General features: G+C 39.1%; 1 protein-coding gene across 2 annotated transcripts in view; it reads right to left on the bottom strand.

Moving 5' to 3' along the window:
- Nucleotides 1-20,693, bottom strand: part of NOTCH2 (notch receptor 2) — a 175,311-nt gene that overhangs the window by 102,854 nt on the left and 51,764 nt on the right. The window lies entirely within an intron of this gene.

Consider the following 20,693-nt stretch of genomic DNA (forward strand, 5'->3'; position numbering starts at 1 on the left):
GAACAAAACGGAACAAGCCTTCCTCTTCTATTACATGTGGCCCTTCAAGAATTTAAAGACTGGACTTCCCTGGTGGCGCAGTGGTTAAGAATCCGCCTGCCAATGCAGGGGACACGGGTTCGAGCCCTGGTCTGGGAAGATCCCACATGCTACGGAGCAACTAAGCCCGTGAGCCACAACTACTGAGACTGTGCTCTAGAGGCCGTGAGCCACAACTACTGAGGCCACGTGCCACAACTACTGAATCCTGTGCACCTAGAGCCCGTGCTCCGCAACAAGAGAAGCCACCACAATGAGAAGCCCACACACCACAACGAAGAGTAGCCCCCGCTCGCCGCAACTAGAGAAAGCCCGTGCACAGCAACAAAGACCCAATGCAGCCAAAAATAAATAAATAAATTTTTATATATAAAAAAAAAAAGAATTTAAAGATAGCTATGTTGACTCTTTATTTTCTTTTTTCCAGGATTCAATGCTTTGGACTACTCCAGACTTCCTCACCATTTTAGTAGCTTTCTGATGCTTAAGATAACAATAGTAATAATAATAACAGTGACCAACATTTTTGAAGCACTTACTATGTATTATGTATTTGCTAAGCATTTTATTTTTATTACTCCCTGTAACAGTTATGTTATATTATGATCTCCATTCTGTATACGAGGACCTTGAAGCTTAGAAAGATGAAGATTTCAGAGCTACAATATATCAGAAGCAGGATTCAAATCCAGGTATGACTCCAGAGCCCATGTACTTCAAAACTGGGCTATCCTGCCTAGCCCCAGCTAGATGATTCTAGTTCATCAAAAACCTCTTTAAAAGGTAGGGCCCAAAATGGAAAAAAAAAACACCTGATACATATGTTCTTACCACTACAGCATAGAGCTGGACCATCACCTCCTGTGATCTGGACACCGTTGTTTCTAATATTGCAGCCTAAAGTGGTGTTCACTTTTTTAGAGGTCACAAAATCCAGTCAGTTAAAAAGTCCATATTTTTTTTCACATGAACTACTTTTATGCCATATTTCCTCCCATCCTATATTAGTACAACTTGTTTTTTGAACCCAATAATTGGACCTGTAATTTCTTTCTTTTAAATTCACCATGTTGAGTCTTTACCCCAAGTTTCCTTGATTGAGATAACTTTTACACTTTATTCATATAATCACAGAATTTCAGCACTGCATCAAACCTCAGAAGTCAACTGGTCTGAACCCCTATTGCACTGAAAAGGACACCAAAGCTAACTGACCTGCCCCAAGTTTGTCTGCAAATATAGAAATTTCCCCGAGTTTTGCATCATCTACAACTGTATTTCTATCTTTACCTAGATCCTTTATCAAAACATAGACTATCACTTAACTGAAAGTATTCTACGAAGTCTTGCCCCAAGACCGGTAGCCATTCAGTCAGCTCTATCATCTCAATTACCCCAGCATCCTGTCCACACCTCTCCATTAAGGGTAGCCAGAAAATTGCTCACTGAAAGAATGATCCTTCTCAAGTATAATTTTGATCATGTCACTCTTCTGCTCAGAAACTAGCTTTAGGGCCCAGCCCCTCAAATCCTTAGAATCTATGACCTACTTGTCTGCCCCACTCCTACCACCCGTCTTACTCCTCCGACATCCATAACTTAAGCACTCCAGATTATTTCCACATTCGTGTCTACTCTTCCCTATATAAATATCTTCTTTCTAATCTCCATTTTCATCATCACATTTTCCCATCTGATAATGTCTCTAATTAATTTTCCTTTCGTCGATCCTTGCTTCAGAGACCTGCTCAAAACCTATGTCCATTATTAAGATTTCTCCACACCATCTCACCATTTCACTAATCAGATCATCTCTGATCTAACATTTCTTTTAAAAATCATGCGTTTTTCTACATAATTTCTATATATTTTCTACATATTTCTACATATTTTCATACATTTTTCTACATAATTTCTAACAGTGTGGCTCTTCTTCATTTATGCCATAATTAGGTCTTTCCTGTGCCTCTCTCAAACTCCTATTTGATATTTTTTTTGTGTGAGAAAGGGCATATCTTCAGACCCTGGTGCAGGTGCCTTGAATACCATGAACACCTGTGTTGCAAAATCCCCTCCCAACCTCACACTATGCTCTGCCTGGTAGAACACAGGTCAAGGCCACCTTAAGAATCATCCTGAGGTATAAGATTATCTCTCACACCCCAGGAGGCTAAGCAGAATTATGAACATGGGAAGAAAGGGGAGAAATGGGTGAGACCGCCAGAAATAAAGGGCCCCTGTTTCCTAAAGCAGGAGACCTTTCAACTTTGCAAATCCCTGTTCAACTGTAATACAAGTACACCATATACCCTGTTAGTCTGAGTGGGAATTAAGGCTCTCCACTGAAAACAGGAGCTTAAATAGCCCTTTTCTTGAGATGGCTCAAGTTGAGTTTATTATCCAAGTTCCCTTATAAATCTTTAGTTCTATTAGGTTATTAGAACTTCTATTAAGTTCTATTAAGTACAATTTTTGGAAAATAGCCTAAATCTTGAACTAAAGGTGTATATAAAAAATTTCTAAAAGATAACCAAAAAACTCTAACAGCTGCCTTTTGTTCCCAAAACAATATGAATGCCCGCCTCTCAGGAGGGAATTTATCACTTATTTAAGTAGTATTCTCAGTGACTTCCTCCTAATCTCTTCCTCTCTCTGGCTTTGGATCTCTGAAAGAATATAGTTCACAGAGGAGGCTGTGAGTACAGGGAAAGTTTTGGGGGGCTTCTTCCCTGTAAAATAATTTCACAAACTAATCTGAATACTTATCAGCTCCATACAGATATATTCATGCCTTTTTCGGAAAAAGTCTGCCATTTCTGACACAAAGAGGTCCACTCCTTCATTGTTACTGTTCAAACACACACATGGCGAATGAGGTGAAGGGCAGGGATGGAGGAAAGAAAAGAGAGAGGAAAACAAGGGATTCCTCCAAATGGAACTAGAAAACATTCCAACTGAATGGATGCCCATACAGTCCCCCCTCAATAAAACAGATGAAAACCAGACCCCAACTCTCACATGTCACCAGCAGCCTGGATTGGTTTACATGTAGCCACTTTACAGACTTCAACGAAGCTGGTATTTGAATAGCAATTCCAATCTATCTGGCAATGGCTGCAGTTCAGGATCAGTCTCCCTAGTAATACAGGACAGAAAAATTTGTTCTTTCAAGTTTCCTAAGTGAATAGCCACTCGTCTAGAGAAAAGCTTAAAACACTGCAGCAGCTTGTGTCAGCTCCAAGATGACTGTAGTTTGAGCAGGAAATAAGCCCCTTTTCCAAATAAAAGCCAGTGTTCTCTCTCCTTGTTTTCTCCACCGAATGTTCTGTATCAGCAGGGTGAGCCCAAATGGCATGCAGGGCTTCGCTGCAGCTCTGCCTTTAGCCTTTTTTAGCGAGGATTTGGTCATTAAAAAAATAAAACAACAACGCAAAACCCCACCACATACAAGAAGAAGGAAAAAAGAGGCGTGCTTTACGAAACAGCTATTTCAAAATCATGATTTTTAAAAAACTATACAGAATGTGGAATGGAGAGGGGAAAAAAATGTCTCATGTGGGTTGTGTCGGCCCTGCAGCTGCTCCTCATTAAAGCTCCTCTTTACTCCCTCTGGGCTGGTTTCCAGCAGAAAATTCTTTAAACAGAACTCCGCTTTCAACCCACTTTCTTCTTGCTCTGGGCCTCTTGGCCCCCCAATCCACAGTGGCAGCCTGCCCTAGCTGAGCTCTAGACGGGGAGCTGTCGTTAAGGGAAATGAGGTAAGGGCAGAGGGAAAAAATAAGAAACCAAATTAAGCATTGGTCAGTAACAAAGGTCTGCAGTTTGAAAAGGCCCCAAATCAGTCTGTTCTTTCCTGTGACCATAATGCCAGCTTAGTTTCCTGCCCCCTCCCCCAGGCCCCCGTTAAAGTAGATAAAAAATAATTGCTAACAGCCAAGGCTAACTGTAACCAGTTAAAGTTCCTATATAACACTTAATTCCCAAGGCTCTGGCTTACAAACTCCTAGATGCCCCAGAGCCTACAGAATCAAGTCTAAACTCTTGGTTGGCATTCAAGAGGCCCAACCTACAAATCCAACCTCCGTCCCCCTCCTCTCAGTACCACCAGTTTGACATCTCATCAGACTGTCAACTTTTTAATTCTATAACTCTGCATAAAGGTAACTAACTGGGTTATGCTAATTACTTTGTTTTTTAAAAAAAACAACAACAAAAGAACAAAACAAAACAAAATAGTACATGAAGACTTCTTGTTAACTTCCTGGTAAAGAGGGGAAAAGGGAAGAACTCTGTGATGCTAACTTCTTCTTGCCATTCCCACTCCCACTGTCACCGCCCCTCCCCACAAAAAAGAAAGGAAAAAAAAAAAAAGGAAATACTATAGCTTACTCAGCAAGAAGGAAAAAGAAAAAGAACTAAAAAAAGCAATCATGAAATGGTACAGATGAACCAGTTTGCAGGGCAGAAATAGAGACACAGATGTAGAGAACAAACGTATGGACACCAAGGGGGAAAGCGGCAGGGGGGGGGGGGTGGGGGGGGGATGAATTGGGAAATTGGGATTGACATGTATACACTGATATGTATAAAATAGATAACTAATAAGAACCTGCTGTATAAAAAATAAAATAAAATTCAAAAAATTTTTTTTAAAAAGTATTCATGTATAGAGTTAGGGCCCAGTGCTGGGCTGTTTGTGGTAAAACACATTTTCTAGGGCTTTGCTGGTTTGATGTAAAGGAAACAAAGACAAATATACAATCAATTTCTCTCTCTCTCTCTCTCTCTCTCTCTCACAAACACACACACACCTTTTTCTTTTACCACAACTAATAAACAAAGACTACCAAATACTGCAGGACAGCTCATTTTTCTACTATGTAAATTCAGCTTCCTGAACAGAACATTTCTGCTTTTCTTGTAGAAGTAGTTCAGAAAATGTTAATCTTGGTTCCCACATTAGGCTGAACGCTTCCAAATTAAAAGTTTCCCACAGGAAAAGGATTTCATGGGGAGTTGTGAGGCTGGGAATTGTCTTCTGAAACTCCACCTCGCTGGGCTTCCACGTGTTCAGCTTTTTCAACCACCCCCCACCTATTTGAATAAAGCAATAAACACACACTGATTTTAATAAATCCAAACCAACCAGAAGCTGCCGTGGTATATGCTTTAAAACTTAATTCACAGCATTGTTCAACTTCATCAGAGACTATGAAATCATGGTTAACCACTGCAACGGGAAACCATGCTTTATTTACGTAAGAATTTGCAAACACCCTTATCTTCCAGTTGATAGTCTGGGCTCATTTATCAGAACTCAAAAGCTGAACTGAGTGCCTAGCCTCTTCAATCATCACTCGAAAGATTGGGCAAGGGCATACAAACAGCACTGAAAGAGTTCTGTTGCTGCTATAACAGAAGATGGTCTTTCCTCTGTCTTCTAGCACACAATCAGTACCTTACCGTATTTCACTGCACTGGACCCTGAGAAAATATCTATTTGTGATTAAAACATGGCAAACGTACTCTAAACACATAAGTTTACAAAAAGCACCCTTCACAGTAATAGGCAAAAGTGAATGAGTTAAGCCAGTTGTTCCCAAGCTCTGCACTGTACAGTTGCTGCAAGGAGTCTGTAAATGCTTATAAAACACTCTCTAGACTACTAGATAATGTCCTATCCATATTAAATGGACTGTAAATGCTGTTACAATTATTAAAATTTTGAGGTATTATGAAGGGTTATTGAATTCTGAGTAGATTTTGACATTATGCATTGTATTCAAACAAGAGACCATGAAGTGGCTTCATCTCAAGATCATCTCTCCTTTATGCCTCACACTCTCGCAAGGCTCAGCTTCTTTAGCTCCTAGAACATGTTACAGTGTGCCTCCAGACCTTTGTACATGCTGTTCACTCGGCCCAAAACACTTTTCCCCTCCCTCTTCTTAAGCCCTAAAATTCCTTTAAGCTTCAGCTCAAATTTTACTTCTTTTAAGAAACAGGCTTGATGCCCCCTGCTGTATATTCCCATAACCCTAACATATATCACTCATTACCTTGTACTATGATTATTTGTCTGCCCAACAGACTAAGAATTATTCATCACCATACTCCCAGTGCATAATACAGTAACTGGCATATAGAAGGCATTCAACTATTCAGTGCTTATATTCTTAACAGAAGCCAAAAGGCAAAATGCAAGGGTCCATGGAGTCTTTACACCTTCAAAAGACTTTAATTATACTCAAAGTTTGGGAACCACTAGGTTGAGCTATTTACCCAAAGGATTATCAATACTAATTAAGATTCCTCATATATAGAGGACTTCTTAACCTTCACTTACCCCTAAATCATTTAAAGTGGGCAAGCCAAATCTATATGGAGTAGATTTTTTAAATCACATATTCCCCCAAAATATGAACACATACACACACACAGAGTCTGCATTTTCTTTTATACTTTCATTAATCTTTGATAAAACACTGACTACATGAAGCACCAGGATCCTGAGTGACAGAACATCCTGCAAAGTGGCCTCAGTAACATAAACTGCTACACTCTTTTTAGAAACTTAGCAGTAAAAATTAAACAAAATTTCAGAGAAAAAAATTGAGTGTGGGTGCTTGCTTTCTGTTCTCCAACATGAGTAGGTGACCACCTGTAAAATTCTGAAGTCTAAAACATATATGAAAACAGAAAGTTCCAAAAGCTTATGGTTTGGTCTGAAAGGATTCCTAGTTCAAAAATAATTGTACTCAAATCATATCAAACCAAACCTGAATGTGAGAGTAGGCTTGGAGAAAAACCTGCATTTCTCCAAACTTTAAGAGGGTAAAAAATATTTCTTTGTAGATTCTGAATACATCATTCTTGAAAAAGTAATAATCACACGTATAGGTATGCAAAACCATTCAATGAATAATTGGAAAACACAATTTCAAAATGCCCTGAAACACTATAAAATCCCATTTAAATGGCCTTAATTAGAACCAGAGATAATAAAAATAGTGGGCATCATGGGAAAAATAAGTAACAGTGCCTTGAACCCTATTTCAAGACAAAAACCACTACTTCCCATAAAAGATAGGACAATGGCCCAAAGGGTTAAAAAAATGGTTCTTGAGTGTAAAAAAAAATCTTAGATATTACAATGGTTTGTGAACTTCCAAAGGGCCACAGTAGATAAACTGATATACAATATATCCATGGTATTAAAATTGCATGGGGCAGGGGTGGAGAGATTAGGAAAAAACTCTAAAAAGGCTCCATTGGGGCAACAGGTGATAATGATAAAAAGGTTGAGAAACAATGATATAGCATATCCAAATAACGTAATTTTTAGCTTAGTACCTGGCACTCATAACACTCATAAATGTTAGCTGAATTAAACAGAAAAGTTTCCTACAAATGTTGCCTATATTCGTATATATTCAAACTCACATGTCTTCAAAAAAGTGTTCCTCAGCTTTGGAAATTCCTTAACCTATGCCTGATCTGCTGTATGAAATTAAATTCTATGCCTCCGTAGGGTCAAAGTGAAAATCTTGCAAAGCTAAACAGTGGTCTAATGAGAAAATTTATCTAACATACATGCAGATACCATACAGAATATTTCTTTTAAAAATAAAATGCTATCATTATTTTATGTACTCTTGCATTCTTATAACAAAAACAGCAAAACCTTCAAACCCTCATTGCATGGACAATGCTTGTAGCGCACGTGAAAGTCTTAGCCTACTGGTATCTATACTTGGAAGCATGCTCTCTCATCAACCACACGGCTGGGACTGGATTTGGTTTGTTTATCTGTTTCCCTCTAGATTATAAGCTTTTGAGAACAAACATAATTATTAAAATCATCACCATCACGATAATCACCCAAAAAACTTTTCCACACAAAGGATAACTCTGATGAAGTTAATCACATCTCACAACATTCATTACTTTTATGACAATAAGGGGACAGTTACCATCAAAGAAAAAAATGTAATGTTTTTATTCATTTTATTGAAAACACTCATTAATTTAACAGGATCTCAGCTTTAGTGCAGACCTCCAGCATAGGTCATCTCAACTAGAAAAGTGGCATCAACCAAAAACTGATACAGGAAGATTCAGATATAATTCTTTGTTCTAATTTCAGCAACATCTGCTTTAAGAATTTCTTTTGTATATTAAAAAAAAAAAAAAAAAGCTTAGCCCAAAAATGGCTCTTCCAGTCTATACTACATGCCCTCCAAGCACATGAAGCATTTCAAGTGGTTATTATGCTCTGCGGTAAAGGTCAACAAATATTGCCCTGGGCAAAATCCATGGGCCACCTGTTTTTATACCTCCAGTCCAGGAGCTAAAGCTGGCTTTTACATTTTTTTAATGGTTATGCTTTAAAGAGGTATATAAGTACCTACATTATATCCTCAATTTGCTTCTTAGCCAGCAAAGCTTAAAACCTTTACCATCTGGCACTTTAAGAAAAAAGTCTGCTGATCCCTGCTCTAAGGCCAGGACAGCATTAAAGTACACATAGGCTAAAAACACCTTCAAAACATGTGCTTACAATTTAGGTAACTTTTTTTGTTTACTAGAAGTCAGGGCACTTTAGGAGCACTTGTTATGAACTGCGTTTAATTTCAGAAAGGCAATCCAATGGTCAAAGAATCATCATTGTCAATTGTCATACCTCTGCATAATTAGAACCCAAGATAATAAAAATAATGAACATCAAGGAAAAAAATTATGGTGTATAACCTTAATGTGGTGACTCAAGACAAAAACCGCTACTTCCTTTAAAAGATGGGACCATGGCCCCAAAAATCTAAGATATTACAATGATTTGTGGCCTTCCAAACCAAAGAAACTGAATATCAAGCAAAATCCTGAAAGTATGCACTCAAGTTCATACAAAGTGAAGATAAATTCATCCTGAGAGGCACTTCACTTACTAAACTGAGGCAAGGCAAAGCCATGCCTGATGTGGCTACATTCTCCTGCACCATTCTGCTTAAAAAACCCACGTCTACTGGTAAGTGAGATGTACTTACGGCATACCTAAGGATGGATGGATGGATGGATGGATAGATAGATAGATAGATACATAGATATGTAGTTATGAGTTTGTTTTTTATCTGAATAAGAATAAAAATATATTGGGCTTCTCTGGTGGTACAGTGGTTGGGAATCCGCCGGCCAATGCAGGGGACACAGGTTTGAGCCCTGGTCTGGGAAGATCCCACGTGCCACGGAATAACTAAGCCCATGGGCCACAACTACTGAGCCTGCACTCTAGAGCCCGCGAGCCACAACTACGGAGCCAAGCCTGCGCGCCTGAAGCCCGTGCTCCGCAACAAGAGAAGCCACTGCCATGAGAAGCCCACGTGCAGCAACCAAGACCCAACGCAGCCCTAAATAAATAAATAAGTAAATAAATTTATTTTTAAAAAAAGAATAAAAATATAACTAGTATATTGTTTTACAAAAACTCTCACCCAAGACTTTAGCATGTTCTCAGAGCTTTTGATTGAGTGGTTCCCCACAGACCTTTTCCCTAGATCAGCCCCTGGCTCTTCCACCAGATGTGAACCTTGAATTGGCCACTTTACTTCTCTGAGCCTCATCCTCCTCATGTATTAAAACAAGATGCTAGGCCAAATAATCTCTAATATTCCCTTCAACTCTAAAATTGTATGATTCCATTAGGTATGTTCTACAGCCCCCTTGGATACTAATATCCTTTAGGAGGATTAAAGACCTCCTTTAGAAGGAATGCAAAAGAATTTCCACATTGTTTTTGTTTCATGGAATGTTAAAAAATAAAATGTATAGCTAGAGTTAAAATTCTTGGTCTTTCAAACTGCCTCATAAAAGCCCTAAATTGTTTGTTTTTAATTCTGCTTTTCTCTCTCCTTCTCTCCTCCCCTTCTCCCTATATATTCACCCTGTTCCTTGAGGGTTGGTACCAAAAATGAAAAGAAATAGCACTGAGTCTTTAGGTCACCTAATGGGGACTGAGAAACAGCTTTTAGTCCCACTCTACATTCTAATCACTTATGTAATACAGGATAAGTCACTTGGCTATATTAAGCCTTAGGTTCCTCACATATAAAACAAGATCAGTGGGAAAGGTGCTCGACAAAATCCCTTCCACCTCCTAAGTATGATGACTCTACAATTTTGGCTGTTGAATTCCCTCAGCAATACTGCCCGAGAATGTAATGATGCTTGCTGACGGTAATGCTTGGGGTCAGTGGTTGAGTATGTCTCAACCATCAACCCACTCCAAGCAGGGGCTCCCTGGGGCAAGAATTGTGCCTGTGTTTCTTCTTTTATATCCTTCACACTGCCCAACTATCAACCTTCTAAGTGCACAGAGAGTTCAATACATACTTGTGTAAATGAACTGTTGTACAACTCACACTTTCAGCTAATCCCTCACAGGAAGCAAAAGGAAGCAAAGAATAAGCAAAAGAGAAAGAGTGGTGTATTTAAACAAGATATGGAGAATAACGAGGAACCCTGAGCCTAAAAGGGAAAGTCCTTACCATCTTCCCCAAGACATCTGGCCAACATGAGAGCCTGTTTTCTGCAGCACAGAATGGTGGTAGACATTGCAGTCCCTTTATGGAATCTGATCTACTGAAAAATTTCACAAGACTAAAAATGACTGATGTGTGTGTCTGGGAAGAGATGCACCAAATTTAAACTTGCAGGGAATCAATCACTTAATTAAATTCATGCAGGACCTTTTTCCAGATACAATTTTTATATATCCTCTCAACACAGCGTAAGTACCTGTCTTACTCATTTCCCCAGCTCAAGATGCTCTCATTAATTCTTATAAAATTTAGGAAAGAATGGGTAATATGTCATAATTAGAGAGTATGCTTCTCTGAAGACTAATTATAAACTCTGACTGTCAGTGTCAACCTTTGCCTGGAAGGAAATGAGTCAACTTTTCATTAGTAATCAAGCTCTGTCCACTTTTTTAAGAGTGACCCAGAAATTCAAGGCCATGAATTTTAACATGAGACAGAAAATCAGACACCACAAATATTATATACAAATGGGACTAAGACAGAAAAATTAAAGTCAAAGAGGCTCCTGAGGTACTTTTCAGGCTGAGTGAGGTTTCAGAAGGGGCAAGTTACCCAGTAAAATAACTACCCAAGGAGATGTCTCTGGTTTACACAATAAGAACCCCAGCATTTCAAAACTTTAAAGGGACAGGTGGTTAAATGGCCAAGGCACTACCATGGTCACGGTAAAAAATCATAACCACTGTCAAATGTTTTCCACATAGAATAGGCATCCCTGGTTTATTCTGGATAATTGAGGGTTTGGATATGTACTATATAATCAGAGGAAACAAGCAGTAAAGGACATGAGCTAATTTGGGGTAACCAGAGATGTGGCGAAGAGATGCTTGCTTACTCTGGATCCCTTAACTGAACTGGATCGGGCCAATGATGTGCTGGACAGAAGAGATCTGAGGTGGGAACACCTAAATTCTCAGCTACGAGAATGCGCTATGCCTTATATGAAGACCGATCCTGTTCCTGGTGTCTCTGTTTTTCCATCACTCCTCCTATCCCAACCCATTGTTTCTGTTGCCTCAGAGATTCTTGAATTCTGAGCTTCCCTGCAAATGGTGTCCACAAGCCTACCTGGTCACTCTGCTCTGGAAGCAGCACAAGAGTCTTGGCCAACAGTCAAGCAGCACAACAGTCAAGGCCAAAAACGGGAGGGGAGGACAGATGACTGCTCCCAGCTGCCCTCTCTTCTTGTCCCCGGTCTCCCCACTCACCCCTAACGCTAGACAGTCTATCTTCAAGCATTCAAGCCAGCATGTGCTAAAGGAACGATATTTTTAATCAGCTGTCTATCACTGTGAAACATTAATCCACATACCAGTTTAGTAAAACCTCACACGAACTGAAGTATAGACAGAAGGGAACACCCAAGATGTAGAAAAGTTTTAAAACTATGTTATTAAGGAAAAAAATGATGAAGATATTGGTAACAATTATTCCAGTTAATAATAGCGCTCTAGTCCCCTCAGTCTCTCTACTTCCGGCCTTCCACCTATCCATCTCCTAAGACACAGTCAATATTCTCAGATTCTAAGTGAAACACAAAAAAATCCCCTAATTGTAGTCTTCTGTCCCATAGTAGTCGTCCCCTTGTCTGAATCTCCATAGTTCTTATCACCTGTGCTGCTCCATTGGGCAGTTATAGACTGTATGTGTGTGTGTGTGTGTGTGTGTGTGTGTATATATATATATACACATATACATACACACCCACACATATATATGCCTCATCTCCCCAACAAGATGGCAAGACATCAGAGGACTGCCACCATGTCTTACGCAGGAAAAACACAACATTCATTAGCAGACACTCCCAGTACAGGTACTTGTGAATAAGAAAGTCAGACAGCACAGGCCTCCTCTCGGCCTTTATGTCTGTTCACAACACCCAGCACAGTGCTCAATCATAGTAGCCAGCTCAATAAACAGCAGTTTGATGAATATTAAACTTTCCTTTGAAGAGTGCTATGGACTGAGTGTGCCCTCTCAAAATTCTTATGTTGAAACCAACATCCCCAATGTGATGACATTTGGAGCTGAGGCCTTTGGGAAATAATTAAGTAGATGAAATCATGAGGGTGGGGTCCTCATGATGGGATTAGTGCCCTTAAAAGGAGACAAGGGACCAGAGCTTTCTTTCCCTACCATGTGAGGATATAGTGAGAAGGTGGCCATCTACAAAGCAGGAAGCAGGTCCTCACAGGGAACCAAGTAAGCCAGCTCCTTGATCTTGGACTTCCCAACCTCCAGGACTGTGAAAATAAATGTCTGTTGGTTAAGCCACCTGGTCTGTGCAGACTGAGACAAAGAGTGAGGATTCTAAAGTGCCTCAGAGTCTTACTTTCAGAGTTCAGGATAAAGGACTATACATATAGTAACTGCAGGAAATTTACTGAATCTATACAGACTCAAGTGCCCTAAATGCTACTATTCTACATAAGGTCTAATCAGGCTCTTTTCTTATTAACACCTACCTTCTCCTCATACTTATATGAAGAAAAGAAATGGATATAATGTTCCATTTGGATGTGTTTGCTGAGTAATACCAGCTGTTACTTAAATAATGCCTTTATTAGTCTTTGCTTTCACTTTCTTTTCATAAAGACCTTTTCATAAACGTCCAAGTAGGAGACTGTTTAGGAGAAGAACATTTTAAACAGAAGATAACTGCATTAATAAGGGAAGGCTGAAGGCATCAGTATAAGAGTCAGTAATATATTTTTGGACACAGAGGATGAAGTGCTAGTGAAGATTATTGATGATGGATAAATAGGATATAGAAAACTTTGGGAAGCCCCAGACAAATTGTAAATTACCTTACATCGAGATGTAAAATAAAACACAACTAAGACAAATATGAAAACAAAACACTCACATAACACAAACACACACAAACAAAACACAAAACACACACACACACACACACACACACACACTCTCACATGATGGGGTGGAAGAAACACTAAACTTCATTTCTACCTACAAAATTCCTAGCAACAGGATGCTGAGAAGAGGACTTAATGAAAACCCCCATCACGTCCACACATTTCTGCTAGCTTAACAGAGAAAAAAGCACTTGGAAATTTTTAGATAATTACATTTTTATCACATTCTGACTTCTTCAACCCCTTTGTATTCAATCTTGCTAGCCTTGATGAAAGACAGATAGCCAAATTTTAAATGAAGGATTTAATTAATTACTCCAGATCGAGAAAGAGAAATGTTTCTCATCCTGCTTAGTCACAAGAAAAAAGGGGATAAAGGAATTACTATACGAAATTAATGGTGCTGACATGCCACAGTGGAACAATGAGAAAGAAACTTCACTTAGGATTATGGTTAACCTGGGGATGGTGTTGAAAGAAGCCTCGCTAAACTCCTACCTATTCATGCCAGGTTTGCAGGCCAAAATTAGTTGCTTTAACTTACCGGCAGTGACCCAAGACAGGCAAAAGGATACAGGCAGAGCCTAAGAACCACCTCCTCCTACTTCTCTAGCTAACACTGAAGTTTATAAAGTTTCCAACCTAAGAATAAAAATCAGCTGAAAAGAACATGAGAATTCTGTTGTTATACATTGATACGAAGCTATTCATCAAGACTTCTCTTATGAAAAATCCCTCAGGGACACGACGTATTTGTTAAAGGAGCTTTCAAGGACATAAGTGTTCATAAGAAGAATAGCTTAGTACTGTTAAAGGGTCCAGACCCCAAGTCCTAAACAAGGAAAGCCTCACAGGACATACATCTATCTATACATCTATAACTCGCAATGCAAGTATAAGGCACTATGTTTAACAACCTGTGACTTCTGTGCTGGCAGCACCGTTTATCAGAAGTTGTGGAATTTAACCTGTCTCAGTTTCACAGGTGCATAAAATCTGCCTGGACTTGCTCATCTTCCATTAGGAAAAAGAAGGGAGATGTTTCAAGTTTTTAAGTTTAGTTTTCTCTACGAAAAAGCATTTTAGTACACAATATCCTCTACCCCCACCTTCACTGCTCTCTTCTTATATTTCATCTGCATTAATTGCACTGAACTTTCAAGTGCAAGGCCACTTCTCAGAATTGCAGCATTAGCCAAGCCTGGCCCATGTACACTCATGTAGCTACAAGCAAGTTCAATACTCTAGTATTATGTAGTATTATGAGCTGCCCAGGCCTACCTATGTCTCTACTTTAAAATCAGGAACTATATATAGAGTTTTAATCATAATCCTGATCTGAAAAGCTACCTTTTATATACTTTCTAATGTTCCACACTTCCTTTTCAGAAGGTTCTGTTTGAAATACCACTTTAAAACAGGTAATTTTGTCCCATTTTACTAATAAGCAAACTGAGACTCAGAGCAAAAGCAGATTTTCAAAGAGCACATCTCAGGTCAGATACTTAAGAGTTACGTCATCTTGGGCAAATTATTTAACCTCTCTGAGTTTCCATACACTCATTGGTAAAAACAGGGATATCAAGACTCTCTACCTTACATGAGGACTAAAATAATACCTGTAAAGAGCTTAATTGAGCACACAGCCTAGTATGTAATAAGTGATTAATAAATATTAGCTAGCATAATATTCTTCAGCTTGCCAAAGATCCAATTACTGACAGGACTTAGGGCTCAAATTCAAGTCTATCTGGCATAGAAACCTGTCCGCTCCATGTCACCAAGCAGGGCTCTTCCAGATGCCTTAATCCACTCACCAGTGCCAGACTGAACCATACAGGAGCCTGGCACACACAAAAAAAAATCAGCAGTACTAATTTTATCTTTTTTAAAAATTTGGATATTTTTAATCATAAATTTTACATTAATTTTGATTTTTGAACTATTGCCTTAAATTTATCTCAACTGAAGGAACCAGTTTCAGCAGAAAAAGAGAAAGTGATTTAACAGTTGATATTTTTCCCAGTGCATTTCTTTGATCTGATACTGCCCCTGAACAGCACTCACCAACAAGGTGAGTGAAAGGGGAAAATGCTGAGTCAGTCATGACTTTTGAAAATGCCTTTCTAGGGCAGTATGGCCACAACACAAACACTGATAACGCATCCTCTACTATAAGCAAGGCTCTGGAAGATTCTGAGTATCTCTATTCTCTCGCAACTATACAGAAACTTATCAAGAGGACAAAGAAGGCGATGGCTCCAGTTTTCTTCGATGGCTTTTGGAGGCCTGGACCACCAACACTACTCTCTAATCCTGGCAAGGAAAATTGTTAGTTGTTAAAGTTTAACGTTTCTTATACCTAATAGATAAATTTTAGGTAAAATGTGACACAGTTATATTTTATAACATTTTCTATTTATAATAATTTACTTTAAGGGCTTCCCTGATGGCACACTGGTTGAGAGTCCGCCTGCCGATGCAGGGGACAAGGGTTCGTGCCCCTGTCCGGGAGGATCCCACATGCCGCGGAGCGGCTGGGCCCGTGAGCCATGGCCGCTGAGCATGCGCGTCCGGAGCCTGTGCTCCGCAGTGGGAGAGAGAGGCCACAGCAGTGAGAGGTCCGCGTACCGCAAAAAAAAAAAAAAAAGATGTAGTTTCTAGTTAGATACTTCGGCAAAAAGTAGATTCTCAAATGCAATCACCCATCCACAGGAGCCTATATAGCTCATGCTGACTTTCCATTGTTGAACAAATATTGTGCTAGTTACCTCCCAAGTGGTATGTAGAAAACTTTGAGAGACTCCTTTAAGATTATCATTCTTACCATTAAAAGTAATGGCAGAGTAACTTAGATCAACTCACCCGTTCATAATAGTTATAAACTCCAGACAAAATGTTAACGGTACCAGAGAGCAATTAAAGCGGGCAGAAATTAGAAGGGATACGAGCCTCGAAGCATAAAACAAACTACGTATGTGAAACAGGCATTTATACACCTTTTTCCCTGAAGAGTATTCCCCAATTCATGAAGCACAAGAGAAACAGAAAGCAAGCAGAGAATGCAAGTCTTACTGAGCTAAAGAGTCAAAGGTGTCTAGAATTGTCAAAGTAGCTGAAATTTGAGGAGGAGAAATCCTGGAAAAAACAGAACCACGGAGGAGGTAGCCCGAAAATACGTAATATAACTCCACCACAAGATGATATTTAGGAACACAATGGAAAGCAAGAGCTGCAAGGCTGAAAAGCTGAGCATGGTTCCAGGGAGTCAGAGGTTTTACTTTAAATCCTACCAAATTAGAGGGGCTTGGGATACACCCCAGAATATGGTAAAAACCTCATGCTTTTCACTGAACCCACTGAGGGGTCATATCTTGGGAGTAAGGATTATATCTAAAGCCCAAGTCTAGACCAAGATGCACCACCAGACTAAAAGCATAACAGACCCCCCATAGCACAGCCCAAATAGCATTAAGGTGATCTTCCAGTAACATTCTTTAGTAGAAGATAAAGTTTAAAATGCATCACTCACAATGTCCAGAAAACAATAAAAACTACCATAAACATGAAGTAAAGGGAAACTGTACCCACAGTCGAGTTAAAGAGCTGTTTATGGAAACATGTCCAAAGACAACCCAGATGTTAAAGAACTGGCAAACAAGGACTTTAAATAACTATGATAAATGCGTCCTTAAAAATACACATTTTGTGAATTATACAAATCATAACCTCACCCACCCCCAACATTCTAGTGAACTTGAGTTGCCCACGATTTTTAATCAAAGTGGGATTTGGAGTGGTTTATATTTGAAAGCCTGAGAAAACAACTTGAAAGTGATTAATGACAGCCAAATTTAATTATATATTTACACCTCCCAGTAGGACAAGCGAGAGAATGAAATGCTTTATCTCTCTGTAGTGAGAGGGCTTTATTAAGATATGACAACAACTATTTAGGAGCAATAATTGAGTTTTATGCAAGATTACACCGTTTGTCCTTGTCTGGCTCCCAATCTAATCACAGACTGATAGAGTACTTAGATTCTTAACAGTTAGAAAAAACAGTTGAGCTGTGTACAAAACGAACCTTTAAAAGTACTTACCCTCATCTGTCAATGTGATCTTATCAAGGATTTCTACAACTTCCATAAACAACAATTATAATTTAGCTGAATCAATAACATTATGCTCTTTAAAGAGACAGTCAGATACCTTCTACTTTAAAACATTTTCCATTAACTCCTACCCACCCACCCCAGTAAAAAAAAATTTGGCCTCAGCTTTCTTTTCCTAATCCACTAAGCAAAATCTCACGGATAAAAAGACAATCATAGGTCCTGCATATCTGATGTAATTTTTATAAACCTTCTAAGTGTTCTAATATTTATTACCATTTTGTGAAAACAGTGTTTACTGAGCAAGCTGGAGTAACTTCTTTCCCCAGGGAAAAAAAGCAAAGCTGGTGAAGATATACTGAAGGGTCTGCTAAATAAAAGGTACTTTTACTTAAATTTTTCTTAACGTTCTGTGGAGGTTGGCTGGCATGGCACCGTAGGACGACTGATTTGGCTTCCCTGATATTGTTCTTGCTTTTCCTGTGTCCACTTATGTAGACACTGATACTCCTGAAGATGCTAACATTACTTTTATTGAAGTAGAGAAACATTCTCTTTTTACAAGGTTTGTTGTTCCCATCAGTCTCCCGAAAAGATGGCCTTGCCCATTTTATTCCCTTACTCTCCTTTTCTCTAGAAGCTTGTTTCCCTCACAACAGGGTTGGAAGAAATCTGAGGGATGTCCAGGACTAAATCCAGAACTATATCCATAAGCAACCCACCCCATCAATAATAACAAGTATCCAGGGACAGAATTCAGGCAGCTCCATTTTTGTCAATCACAAAGTGAGTTCCCTGTTTCCTAGCAATGCTTCTTCCAAAAACTAGGGTCAACTTTGTCTCTCTCACCTTGGTTGCAGAGTCTGAGACTAACAGCTCACAAATCTGTTTTCTCCCCGAAATGTCCCTTAGTGTCCATTCCTGGTAAGTGCTCAGAGATTGGTCTCCTCTACAGCCCTCTTTCCCCATGTCAGACCACAAATATGTAGGCCAACACTTAGAACGTATTTGAAATTCTCCCTACATAAGTCACCAAGTTGAATTATCTCTAAATAGAACTAAATTGCCTCTCTGTATAGTACTACCATCCTGAATGCTACACGAAGCCAACAAAATTCTCAGAGGAAAGGACAGTTTCTACTTATTTAAGACAAACAGATTTAAAGACATGTGAATGATATCTACTGAGCACTTTCGGTTCAAGAAACATATCGTTGAGCGCTAGCTTCATACCAGGCGCTGTACTAGGCATTAACTGTGCAAAAGCACACGAGACCAGGACTTCACACTCTACTGGGAGAAACCAACACATCAACAAATGATCATAGTATAATGGGTTAACTACCACGAGAGAGATAAATAATAGAATAAAGCAAGTAACTAAGACACCAGATGCCAAAGAGATTAACAAGATTTCAGTGGCCAATTCTAAGGTACTAAGTTCCTTTCCTTATTTTCTCCAGTTATGTTTCCATTCTTAGAAGAGACTACATCACATGTTTTTGGTTGGATTTTTTTTCCCAGCTAGAAAAACTAAGTGAACAGCCCATAATCAGTTACATAAAAAATTTCACTTCCAATGTTATATTTATTCCAATCCAAACAACCTATTGTTAAGCTTTACTGTCATCACAGCTTAAAATATTTTCACTTTGGTGAAGAAAATTTTTTCTGACTTGGAAAATTCTTGTTCATAACATTAAAGAACTTAGATCCTGTTGTCAGAAGACTTGATTGGAAAAATGTCATTATCATAGTTATGTTTTTCAGTTAAATATCCAGAAAAGAAACAAACCCATGTTGGATAAACTCACTTCAAATGCTTATCAAGGGCTTCCCTGGTGGCACAGTGGTTAAGAATCTGCCTGCCAATTCAGGGGACACAGGTTTGAGCCCTGTGTCTGGGAAGATCACACATTCCGCGGAGCAACTAAGCCCGTGCACCACAACTACTGAGCCTGCGCTCTAGAGCCCGCGAGCCACAACTACTGAGCCTGCGCTCTAGAGCCCGCGAGCCACAACTACTGAGCCTGCGCTCTAGAGCCCGCGAGCCACAACTACTGAGCCTACATGCTACAACTACTGAAGCCCACGTGCCTAGATCCTGTGCTCCACAAGAGAAGCCCCCGCACCGCAACGAAAAGTAGCCCCTGCTCGCCGCAACTAGAGAAAGCCTGTACGCAGCAACGAAGACCCAATGCAGCCCAAAATTAATTAATTAATTAATTTTTTAAAAAATGCTTAGCAAGCAAATACTTCTACCAAAGCAAAGAACAAATATATCCCATAAAAGTGTTAAAGAAGATAAATGTTATATTGCCAAATCTTATTTTCCATTAAAGAAATAGAATGGAAACATGTTCCTATCAAAAATTTTCAATTGAAGTTGAAGAGGGAAAAAAATTATCCATAGGCAACCTAGAGAAGCAATTTATGAGATTACCTCACAGGTTTCCTCAAACAAAAAGTATGGCTACACTAGAGGATGATCAGAGAGAAAGAAAAGGAATGCTCCTGAGGACTAGTCTAAACCCCCAGTCCTATCTACTCCTCATCCTTATTCTTTTAAACCTATATAATGACGTTCAGCCACAGCCCCTGCTCCCCACCCCATCCCTACAAGCATGTGTGCATCTTCTCTCACAGTCTCTCTTTCAGAATTGATTTTGTATATTAGATAAAAGTTTCACATGGATTTACTTAGTATTTCACATAGTATTTACTTACAGTAGGCAGAATTAAAGTTAACATCTATTTGGTTTGACTTTAAAACAAGATCACAGCTAACACGTTGAGAAGCGATTCTGAGGCTTTGCCTTAAACTGAAAATGTAAAAGAATGTACTCACTATATTTAACTAGCTACTCACTGAAAGTCTTTTTCATGATGAAAAAGATAAGACAGTAAGTTCTTATTAACCATTTATCTGGCATCCACATCCTTATCCCCCACAAAAACTACATCAGAAAAGTTAGAGAACCAGTAACATTTCACAGAAGTATTAAAAATAGAGCAGTATTACCAAATCTTGTCCAATTTCCTATTGAGGAAAAATAAAATACATA

The sequence above is a fragment of the Neophocaena asiaeorientalis genome, unplaced genomic scaffold, assembly GCF_003031525.2.
Source record: "Neophocaena asiaeorientalis asiaeorientalis breed wild unplaced genomic scaffold, Neophocaena_asiaeorientalis_V1.1 scaffold62, whole genome shotgun sequence".
NCBI lineage: Eukaryota > Metazoa > Chordata > Mammalia > Artiodactyla > Phocoenidae > Neophocaena > Neophocaena asiaeorientalis.